Source organism: Psammomys obesus, unplaced genomic scaffold (genome assembly GCF_907164565.1).
Source record: "Psammomys obesus unplaced genomic scaffold, mPsaObe1.curated_primary_1811, whole genome shotgun sequence".
Lineage (NCBI taxonomy): Eukaryota > Metazoa > Chordata > Mammalia > Rodentia > Muridae > Psammomys > Psammomys obesus.
The window spans coordinates 12,131,360-12,143,930 of record NW_026596162.1 but is presented as its reverse complement, the minus strand read 5'-3'; positions in this window follow the sequence as shown (position 1 = coordinate 12,143,930).

The window sequence follows — 12,571 nt, the reverse complement described above, 5'->3', positions numbered from 1 at the left end:
ACAGCCAGCAGAGAAGGGTCTTGGGCAAATCTTAAGCATTGAAATTCTTTCTTTTTAAAGTGTTTCCAATCTATTATTATTGTGTGTATGCAAAGTGTTTGGGGTGCAGCACATGACACAGTATTCATGGGAAGGAGATCAAGTGACAACTGTGTGGTGTTGGTTTTCTCCTTCCACTTTTATGGGGTTCCCAGGAATCGAATTTGGGTCACCAGGCTTGCAAGTCAAGTGTGTTTACCCAGTGAGCCATCACATCCAATAGAAGGCTTAATGCTCAAGCTAGAGAGACGCTTCAGCTGGACTCCTGGGTGAGAGGCTCCTTTTCTTTTTTATGTCTGGAATGTCCCTGTTTTCCTAACCAGACCCATGACTCATCCGAAAAGATGCTCCTTTCCCTGTCGTGTTCTCCCTTAGTCAAGAGGTCCAAATGCTTGGCTGGCTTGTCTAACTTCACCCCGCTCCTCCATCTCCACTGGGAGAGGTATCAGCCACCCTCCTGTTCCCCCACCACACCACTCCAAGTAAGAAAACTTTAGCATTTGTCCCACAGGGCGGTGTATGACGATGAAGGTGGCTGAACAAGAGGATGTAGAGGTGGAGGGAGCTTCAGGTGACTGGAAGTCTACTTGAGATGCAGAGTTTTCTTGTTTGGATTGAATTTTCTCTTATTTTTATTTATGAGTGTGTGTAGTTACCTGCAGAGGTCAGAAAACAGCGTTGGATCTCCCGGGAGCTACAAGCTACAGACAGTCGTGAGCCACCTGACACAGATGCCAGGAACTGAACTTCAGTGCTCAGGAAGGGCAACAGACGATTTTCAACAACTGTTAACAGCCCAGTCTCCAGCCCTAGACAGGGTTTTCTGATGCAATAGAAAACCTTATCTCATGCAGCAGAAATTAATATGATTCTCTTTGAAAGAATCAGCTTCCCTTAGTATGGCTGATTAAGTAATACAGATTTGAATAGACTTAGGGAGCCAAGTAAACAGCATACAAAAGAGTTAAGAAGCTTGGATTCTCCAGGAAAATTTCCCTGCAGCCTCCTGGGGCCCTCATTTCTCATGTGCAGTTTGAATGAGACTAGCCTCCATAGACTCATATATTTGAATCCTTGGTCCCTGGGGGGTGGGGGGAAAGGAAAGGAAAGGACATGGCTGCCGATAAATATGATAGAGGAGAAGTTTATTGTAGATAAAAGGGAGAGCATAGCCAGAGGCAGAGACATCTGGGAGAGTCTAGAATGAACATGACCCTGAGCCATGTGAGCAGAGTGGGGATGGGAGAGAGTAGAGAGGGTACCAGGTGCAGTAGCCAAGATGGCAAAGATACAAAAGCGGGTGGGTAAACAAAATATCTAGATTATATAGGAAAGGGCCTTTGGGGGGAGGGCAATCCAGCCCCTGAGATGGAGAGTTCCGGGGCACAGGGCAGTCTGCCAGCCATACTCTATAACAGGTAGGGACTGAGGGATGCTGGGAGAACCTGGAAACCAGGTCCACTTTTATAGGCTAAATAGGCACCATAGTAATTTGTCCCAGGGTTTGAGACTGAACAGTCCCCATGGGTGAAACTGTTTGAGAAGGATTAAGGTGTGGCCATGTTAGAGTAGGTTTTGAGGTTTCAAAAGACTCTAGCCACTCCCAGTATTTCTCTCTGTCTGTCTCTCTCCCTCTGTGGTTATGTCTCAAGATGGGTGCTCTCAGCTACTTCCCCAGGGCACATGCCTGCTTGCCTGCTACCATGCTCTCTGTCGTGATGGTCACGGACTCTAACCCCCTGAATCTGTAAACCACACATTAAACAATCTCATTTACAAGTTCCTTGGTCATGTGTTGCGTCCCATGTGGCTTAGGTCCCAGAATCCTGAGTAGGATCAGCGGCAGCAAGGGAATGAAAAAGGACAGATGGACAGACACACAGATACACATACAGTGAAGCTGGGATCGGGTGGGTTTCTCTAATTCGAGGGAGCAACCCGGAACCTCATCATGTTTATTATGGACAACTAAGTGGGAGGGGCTGACCAGTCTTGGTAGGAGGTGTCTGTCTGTCAGCAAGCAGTCTCATGTCAAAATACATGACATGCCCATGTCAAAATACACAGTCATTCAGGACTGCACTCACCAGCACTTCCTTTGTTCCCTATAGTCATGATGTCCTATTACAGTACTAGAAAAGTAACTGAGCTGGGCATTGTGGCACACACCTTTGATCTCAGTGCTTAGGAGGCAGAGGCAGGTGGATCTCTGAGTTTGAGGCCAGCGTGATCTACAGAATGAGTTCCAGGACAGCCAGGGCTACACAGAGAAACTCTGCCTCAAAAAGAAAAAGAGGAGGAGGAAGAGAAAAAGAAAGAAAAGCCACGACTTTGTGTTTTATTATTCTATCTATAAACTGAGTTTACATCTATCAGCTTCATTTTATTTGTGACACAATTGATAATGATCAGTTGGAAGCGTCTTTCTGCTTCTTTATAGGTGCATTTAGTCATTTAAAAATTGATGAGTACTTACTATATGTTTGGCTATTGATATCATAGACAGAGAAAATGCTGAGACATCCAGGCTAGGGATAAGCAGACTACCTGTACCAGCAATCTGGCCCCTTGCTGCTTCTATAAATAAAGTTTTATTGGGAAACAACCATGGCCACTCATTTGCACACCATCTACATGTGCAATATAGAGCAGCAGCGTTGATTATTCCCAGAGACCATGCGGCCCTCAGAGACTAAAATGTTATTTGACACAGAAAAACTTCACCAACTTCTGCTGCAGGCAGTTCTCCACAGCCAGAAGTTCTGGTTATAATAAATCTCTCTTCTTCCCTGAAGGGTGGTGCAGAAAGGCACTGAGCCGGTCTGGGTAGACACCCCCTCCCCCCCATCACACCACAGTCCTAGAAAATAAGCATGGGGATGAAAAACAAAAATTAAAACACAAATGCAAAAGCATTTCGAGTTCCTAGAGTTAACTGATACCACGTGTGACTTTGGGGCCCTTTAAGTGACTGTTAGGAGCATAACCCGCCCCAGCTGGTACCAATGAAAGCCCAAGTGGGACAAAGGGACTAATTTTCTTCTCTTCAATCCTTTCCTGGGGCGAAGCTTACTTCTCAGAATACAGCCCTATTTCCAGAAGCAATATCCCAGGGGTACATTAAACCAACAGCAGCTCCGTTCTGAGGTGATTCATGTAAAGCTTGAAATATAGACATTAGATGCCCTGTCATAATTTCTTTTTATTCATCCATTGCTACCTTGAGATAAGCTCCTGGTCTGAATAGAATAGACTTATTCAGTTGCTATAGTGAGCTTGTAGTTTCCACAAATCTCCTTTATGGTACTAGGAGAGTTAAATTATTGTGCCATGCGATGAAAATGGTACCAACTGCTGAACCCAACATTGAATGTGTGCATTTAAAAACATGCTCAGTAGAGAAGCATGGGGGGGGGTTTGTTTGTTTGTTTGTTTGTTGTTGTTTCTTCTTCCAGAAACTGGAGTTTCCTCGGAAGTATCCTACATCTAAATCTCTGTTTTCCAGAGTTAGTAGAGAATCAAAGGTGAACACTGTGTCCAGTTGCAAACACAGATCTGTTCTGTAAACATGGCTTTCTTGCCTTTCTCCTTCATCCTTCTATAACCCCCCAAAATGAAAAGCAAGCCTATTAGTTACTTGCCATGTTACCAGTGAAAATACCTGAGAAAAGTAAACTCAAGGAAGGTCAAGAAGGAAGGAAGGAAGGAAGGAAGGAAGGAAGGAAGGAAGGAAGGAAGGAAGGAAGGAAGGAAGGAAGGAAGGAAAGGCTCACTATGATTCACAGTTTGCAGGTGCACAGTCTGTCATGGAGACAGGAACTTGAGGCTGCTGGTCATTTTGCAGCTACAATTGGAAAGCAGGATGAGATGAATGCTGGTACTCAGCCTGCTGCCCCTTTTCATTCAGCCTGTGGCCCCAGTCCGTGGGATAGTGACAGCCAGAGCTGGGGCCATCTTTCTACCATAATTACCCTAACTTAGAAACGCCCTCACAGGCATGCCAGAGGTTTGTCTCCTGTCTACATCCTACACTGTGAACATGTTCTGTATTAAAAGAAGACAAGGGAGGGTGGAGAGATGGCCAGGGGGCAATGCTGTTGCCACAGCAATGCCTCCTGGACAGGCTCTCCAGAATGCTCATGAAAGCTGAGCGGACAAGGTGGCACCTGGAATTCTATAGCTCAGGGAGTGGAGACAGAATGTTCTCCCGAGTCAGCTGTTAACTAGAGGAGCCAAAACTGTAGCTCAGGGTTCGCTGAGGGACCCTGCCTCAATGCATAAAGTAGAGAGCAAAAGAGGAAGTCATTTATGCCAACCCCTGCCCACTTTATGGGCATGCGCACATGCGCACAAGTACATGAACACATGTGTACAAGCCACACACACACACAAAAAAAGAAAACAAAAAGGGAGACACAAAGACATTGAATTTTTTTTCAATTTATAGTAATTTTTGTTTTTTGAAATTATGATTACATAATTTCTCCCCTTTCCTTTTCTCTTTCCAGCTCCTCCAATGCACCCTCCCTGCTCTCTCTCAAATGCATGGTCTCTTTTTTTTTTTTAATTGTCGATGTGTGTGTGTGTGTGTGTGTGTGTGTGTGTGTGTGTGTGTAAATAGATACAACCTGTTCAGTCCATGTAATGTCACCTGTATATCTATGATCTCAGCGCTCACCACCGGATAACCAGGGCCCACCTTCCCTGGGGAAGACCATTTCTCCTGCAAGAGTCTGGATTTCTGCAGCCAGCCTTCTCTCCACCAGCTCAACACCCAAGCCCAGGATGGGACATTAGTAAAGACCTGTGTCCCAGTACACAGGCAGCCACGGGCACCTGACTGCAGTTACTACTGATTGCAGTCAGTGGTAAGCGCCGGTGGAAACTTGGCCACCGGTGCCTGCCTTGGGTGTGTTTGATACATTTGCATCGAATTGGCAAGGCAGCTTTAGAACATCCAGAAAATCTAGCGTCATACATGGCCCAGATCAAGCCAAGGTAAACCTTGCTAGCAGCCGTGGGGCTTGGAGTGCCAAAATCAGGCATGTGCTCTGGCAGGTGTCTCAGACACAGGCGAGCACCCACTAGTGAATTTAGTGAGAACATCTAAAAACAAAAACAACCCTTGATTTAACTGCTTTGCATCCTAAACCTGAAGAAAAGTCAGAGAACATTCAGGGCAGCCGTAGCTGCCTCTGAGTAAACAAGAAATTTGTTAATATTCTCTTTAGTCTTGGATGCAGCGAGAGGTCTGAAGTTCCCAGTGAGATTTATGTCCTGGCCCTAAGTCTGGAAATGTCAACTGTACCTGGAAATGAAATGCACCCTTCTACTTAAAAACAATAAAAGTGATGCTACTCCTGAGTCCAATGTTGGCAAAAGCACCTTTCTATCAAAATTTAAGTGATGAGTGATTTTACTAAATAACCTTCCGTTTAGCTTCTTAAAAATTACGTCTTCCCAGGAAAATACACATAGCACTATTTGGCATGTGACTTTAGTATTAATAGGTTTCTCATAGGTCTCCCATAGGCCTCTGTGTATGTGTGTGTGTGTGTGTGTTCTTTTATTTAATCTGTTAAATGAAAGGACAAAACTAAATCACTAAATCACTAAAAGGTGATTTGCTATGTAGGTCTGGCAGAGCCCAAGGCTCCCTCCCCAACTTCATCTCACCCTCCGCCCCACATACCCACCCCACCCATGCTCGAAAAAAAAAAAATCTATTTTTATTTTGCATGTTTCCGTCTCTGCAGAATTAGGAATGATACAGCTCAGACTTTTAAGGAATTCTAACATGAACTCACAAAGAAGAAGGGGAGGGGACAACGAAAGCATTCAGATACAGGCATCACTCATTCCCCTGCATGATTCCTGAGCACCCCTCATGTGACAGACGCTACATCAGACACAAGAAGCATTAAGTTAGCAAAGCACTTACTGAGGTTCAGAAGTCAACCCTGCGTTGCCCACACCGTCATCAAAACTTTCAAAATCGCTGTTAAAGACAGTGAAGCGAACACCTCATGAGTGAGTGCAAACATTGCTCCAGAAGGTGATACCAGAGCACCCCAAAACAGCTAAACATAGGCTCTCATTACCCTATGGTCACTGCCTCGGGGAAGTTAGGCTATGTCCGAGTATAAATAATTCAGGTTTCAGGTCACCCCTGAACGGCCTTGCCCACCCTGGAATCAGAATGAAGCATACCTTCTGTTGTGTTTCAGTAAAAAGAATGCATTCCATTTCCTCTAAGCCTGTGTTTCCAGGCACAGTTGACCTGTTTCCAAATGGAGGGCCGGGACACTAACTTCTTGCTAGACACAGACACAGACACAGACAAGTGAATTCTGTTGTGGCAGGGACCCTGAGAGCCTAGAAGAAGAAATAAACAAAAAGCAAAATCATGGGCTGTCAACGTCCTTAAACTACCTAACCGCCCCATCACATCTCTCCTGCAACAACCTTTCTTTCCCCTCCCCCACTTCAATATTACTGCCTAGTCGTTCAAAATACCCAATCAAATTCTGTCTTACCACATAGGAGAAATAAAGCAGTCAAAAATGTAGGAAAGCCTCGAACCTGTAGAGTTTGGGGGTCTAGCCCTGGAGACTAATCCTCTTGAAGCTTAGGTGCATCCTAAAAGGAAAAGTCTAGGTACCCTGTTCTCTTGGCCCCTGTCTGCTGCAGTTCTGTCAGCCTCGGCTGAGGGACGCTTTCAGAATGTGTGTCACCATTCGTCATTTATCACCACGCTCCTTGGTCGGCACGGGCCTTAGGATGTGTATGTTACTTCTGCCATCGCCTCACTGCTCCGAAAATATCAATGTTGTTACTTTTATTTTATAAAACTATGTTCGTTTTTCTCAGTTTCTCTCTTAACCTGGCTATCACACAAATAACTGGGACTCTTTTATATCTGTTTAATAATTCACAGCACAATAACTGAACAATCATTACTCTATTCTTTTTTTTTTTTTTTTTTGTTAAAGACATTTATTTATTTTTATGTACTGGAGCGCTCTGTCTGCATGAACACCTGAGTGCCACAAGAGGGCACTAGATCACATTACAGATGGTTGTGGGACTTCTGAAGAGCAGACAGTGCTCTTAACCACTGGGCCATCTCTCCAGCCCCTTATTAGTCTATTCTTAGCCCTCCAAGCCAATTTGGATTCCTCCCTGTGTGCATCCCAGTGACACTCGCACTTTGTAGTTTCTTTGTTGAGCTCTTTCTCCTGGACCCACCCTTCTGGATAACTGACCGTGGCTGGATCTCCTGAACCCCCTACTTCTTCCTTTCCTCCTCCTATACCGGCTGGCAGGAAGTCCAGCCCTATTCTCTTCCCTTACAGTGGCTGGCTGTAAGCTGCTTTATTGGCATATCAGGGGACAACTGGGGAGCAGTGTTTACACAACATTGAGACAGGGGGTTCTCAGAACGAGGACTGCAACCAGATATATGGGGGTGGGGGGGTACACAGAAATCAGATTTGAATTACACAATAACCTTATGCCCACATAATGCCTTGTCCCACATGTTCCCTAAATGACCCTTTTCAGTCAAATTGCCAACTACAGATTCTAAACTGCCTTTTTATTTTTATTTTTTTAGCAGGGTATCAAATGCCTTGGGCTGGCCTCCAATTTGCTAATTAGCCGAGGGTGATTTTGACCTTGGGATCCTCCTGCCTCTGCCTCCCACCCACTGGGATGGCAGTCTTAGATGTCACCTCCTGTGTCTGTGGTAGCAGTGACTCCATCCAGGTTTTCACGTATGTTAAGCGAGCACTCTTCTGAAGCGCCATCTTTGACTACATCGTACGGTAGCTCTCAGCACTCAAGCTGGCTCACAACTCCGTGCGAGCCCAGAGCACCTGCTGAAGTTGCCAAAACCAAGAGTCGGCCTGTGGAGCCACAAGGCCTGAAATCCAACAGGAATTATGAACTAACTCAACTATGGGAGCTTTGTCTGAAATCAGTATGGTGCCAAGCATGTCACTGAGAACCTACCCCAGTCTAGAGCCTATTTCTAAAGAATCACAACCAGTCCTGCCGGGTTTTTAAAAAAATAACTTCCACTAAGGAAGAATCTTGGGGTTCTTGGGCTGGAAAGATGATTAGGGTTGGGCTAGCATTGTGCTTGTGCCACTACACCCCTTCCTCCTGACCCCCAGCCCCCTAAACCTCCACGACCACCTGACAGCCCAAGTTCTACCTCTAGGAGCTTTGTAATGGAAGGAGAGGACACACTCTGGCAAGTTTACCTCAAACCTCCAACAAGTTTAATTTAATTGAAAAAAAAAAAAGAAGACTAAGACTACAACACACCCAATGGCCACGGAGGCCCCAGAGCCAGAAGGGGAGGACCACTGAGAGGAGACAAGCCAGCCAGGGCCCAATAAACCATCTACTTTGTAACTAGAAAACCCTGGACGATTACTGCTCTATCTAAGCAGAGAGCCCCCCACCCCCAACTCCCCACCCCAACCGACCTTGCCCTGAGAAACCCAGACCAGATTCTCAATCTTATTCCTCAGGATAAGCATTGAAACGAAAATGTCAAAAGCTCCCAGAGCCAATATTGAGGGAAAGAAAGTCAACAGACTGAGTGGAACAGAAGAGATGAGCACCAAGGTGAAGTGCTCAAATACTAGAACCCTTGAGCAACGGAGGACTCAGGACAAAGGATGTAGAGGCTGGGTGTGGGACTCCTGGGGGAGGGGCTGCTATGGGAAAGAATCAACCCAGCAGACTCACAACAGGTAGCAAGAGATGGATCTGACATTGGGAATTGGCTTAAGTTCCACATAAGAAACAGCCAAACACAGCTGCCCACCCACCCTCCCCCCTCCATGTCTGTTTCCTGCAGAAGCCGAAAGCAAGCACTGACTTAGCCCTAGGAAAACAAGCCAGTACTCTTGGGCTAGAGAGATGGCTTAGCTGGGAAAAGCACTTGCTGCTCTCCCACAGGACCTGAGTTCAGCTCCCAATAACCATGCTGGGGGCTCACAACAAACCACCTATCCTTCCAGCTCAAGGGGATCCAACACCCTCTTCTGGACTCTGTGGGTACCTGCACCCAAGTACGCATACCCACAGATTGATATGCATCCATATAAATTAGTACAAAAAATAGCCTTCAAACCAGTCAGTAGGATGTCTAAGGAAAACAGGGGCAATGAGCATGATTGATGATCACCTTGCAGAAAATCTTTCCTAACTGTGGCACTCACAGAGTTGCAATTCGAGGATCCATCAAAAACACACCAGTTAATAAAACTGAGCCAAGTGCACAGAGCTCTCGGTCTTTCCCTCCTTCACTCTATGAACAGACATTTGAGAGAAGCTGGAATATAAAAGAACCAGACCACAAAGATAATTTTAAAAGTCCAATCATTAGCCTTAGAAGGATGAGAACTGAGAGGAGAATCAGAAAATAGCAGAGTACCTCTAGAGTTCAGAACACGATCGCTGCAACCAACAGTCACATGAAAGGATGAAGGGTGAAAGCAGAGGGTAACGCTTAGGGAGAGGAACTGAGAAAGAGATGCAAAATATGAGCAACACCAGGCAGGGCGGCCATGCCCAGATTCACAAGCTCTCCTGAGGCCGAAGCGGGAGAGGTGGAGGGAGGCACAAGTCAGCTCGGGTTACAGAGTGAGACCCTGTCTCAGGACAAATCAATTAAGCAGCTTCTTTAATGAGAGTCTAGAAAGACAAATGTAGGCAAAGAAATGATAGAGTCTGTCCAGGACTTAAAGGAAGATGCCCTCAAACTGAAAAACTTACCAACTACTGAGAAAGCTAAGGAGCCAGGGCAGCGGTTCCTTTTGTGAGGTACTGGTCTACCATTCACAAAATCTCCAGTTCTGTCTCACAGGCTTCATAGACCAGCTGTGGTGGCACAGGCTGCAAACTCGGCAGTTGCGAGGTTGAGGCTGGAGGATCAGAAGTTCAAGGCCATCCTTGGCTACAAGGAGAGTTTGATGACAGCCTGGGCTTCCTGAGACCCTGTCTTTCGAAAATAACAAAAGAAAGAAAAGTAACTTAATTTCCCAACTATGTGTTAATCTCTCTGGGATTCGTGAGAGAATGACCGGTTCCACAAGTTTGAGCCAAATTTGAAGCAAGCTTTAATTATATACTGGCCAGGAGAAAAGAACTCTATCTATGTCTACCTCTGGATTCCCAGGGAGTGGCCACAAGTCACATTTTGCAGGGGCTTAAACCCAATAATTAAATCCAGGGTCTCACACATGCTATGTAAGCAGTCAGTGAGCTGAGCTTATGGCCCTAGCCCCCACCTGCAAACATACACACATATAAAATTTATATATATATATATGTATGTATATAGCCATTTTTTAAAAAGGATTTTATGTGCACGAGTGTTTTGTCATCATGCATGTATGTGCACCTTGTACATGCCTGATGCCCACGGAAGAGAATCAAGTTCTCTAGAACTGGAGTTATGGGTGATTCTGAGTCTCCCCACAGGAACTGGGAAAGCAACTTGGGCCTCTGAAAGAGCAACAAGTGCACTTAACCGTTGAGCCATCTCTCCATCCCTGATTTGTCATATTTTTAAAGAAAAAAAAATGTGTGTGCGGAAACCTTAAGCTGTCTGAATTAAACCATCACTGAGCTCGAGTAGAATCAGCATGGTGTGTGCTATTATTGAAAATATCAATAATTCAGTCATTCATTTATTAAATATTCAGATCTTGTTGGAGACTTCCGGAGCCGGGAGGAGAGGAATGTCATCGTGTGAAATGATGTTTTGATTAAACAAGAAAGGAGAACTGACGCCCCGTGCTAAAGAGCAGATAAGTGACTGAAAAGGGGTTAAAATTTAAAAAGATTAAAATTAAGAGCTGGGGGGATGGCTCAGTGGTGAAATGCTTGCTGTGTGCCTATGCTGTGATCAAACACTGTGATGTGACCAAAAGGAATTTGGGGAGGAAAGGTTTTCCTGCCGTACACATCCTGAATCACACAGTCCACTGAGGGAAGCGAAAGAAGGAACTCAAAGCTGCCAGGAACCTGCAGGCAGGAGCTAATACACTCCTTGGAGGTGTGCTGCTGGTGGGCTTGCTCCTCATGGCCTAGCCAGCCTGCTTTCTTTCTTATAGAACCCAGGACCACCAGCCCAGGGCTGTCCCCACCCTCAACGGGCTGGGGACCCCCCCCATCAATCACTAATTGAGAAAATGCCCTCCAGGTTTGCCTACAGCCCGATCTTATGGAAGCATTTTCTCACTTGGGGTTCCCTTCTCCCAGATGACTTTAGCTTGTGTCAAGTTGATATAAAACTATCGAGGTCACCATGCAACTGTGAGGACCCGCCTCTGGCTCCCCAGAACCCAAGTAAAGCCTGGCCAGTTATGCAGGTCTGTAATCCTCGTGTTCCCATGGTAAAATGGGAGGTGGAGACCGGAGACCCCCGGAAGCCTGAGAGTTAGCAAGTATCAAACAACGAGAGGAACGAACACGGAGAAAGTCAAGGTGACTTTTGACCTTCACCCCTTCTTCCCTTCCCCAACCTCAGAGAGAGGCTGCAGGGTGGGAGGAGGGGGAAAGGGTGTGTGTGTGTGAGTTTTTAAGATTAAATGAGCGAGCAGAGTGACACACACTTGTGATGACAGCCGTCTGGGGGCAGAAGCAGGAGAACTGCAACTTTGAGGCCAGCCTGGGCTACATAGAGTTCTTATCTAAATAAACAAAAAACAAAAAATTAAAACCAATAGCTCATTGAAAAGGCAAACAATGAAAAACAGAAGTAGACAAGTGCCTGGCTATTAGGAAATGACTTCCAGGAAACCAGATAAAACAGGCTGAAATTAGGAGTTTTTTTTTTTTTTTTCCAGAGCAAAATACATGACTCAGTTCTTTAGAATTCACTGTGGATACAACAGACTATTGACAGAACAATGAAGAAACAGATGCTCATACCTACATCTACAGACAGCTCAGGAGAATCTCGAACACAAAATGAGGACATGACCACTCCAAGGGACAGCTAAGGAGAACTTTTTATTCTAGATAGGAGGGAGAATCTAGTCAAAGGCATCTGGAAGAGTCCAGAGCAGGGAGAGAAAGCAGTAGACAGAGAACGGCCAGCAGGCTGGACTTCATGAGAAGAGGGATGGGGGGGGGGGGGGGATGAGAGAGGAAAGCAGAGCCCTGAGCACCTGACAGTGATAAGAAGATGGTGCTGGGCTGGAGAGATGGTTCAGAGGTTAAGAGCACTGGCTGTTCTTCCCTGAGGACCTGAGTTCAGTTCCCAGTAACCACGTGGTGGCTCACAACCATCTTTAGTGAGATCTGGTGCCCTCTTCTGGTGCACAGCCACACGTGCAGGCAGAATGCTGTATAGATAACAAATGTTTGAAAGAAAAGACAAAGGTGCCAGAATTTGGGGATGCAGGGTTCTGTTTGAACCTGTCACTGCCTGCACAGTTCTTGAAGCCTCCTTTCCTACACACACACACACACACACACACACACACACACACACACACACACACAC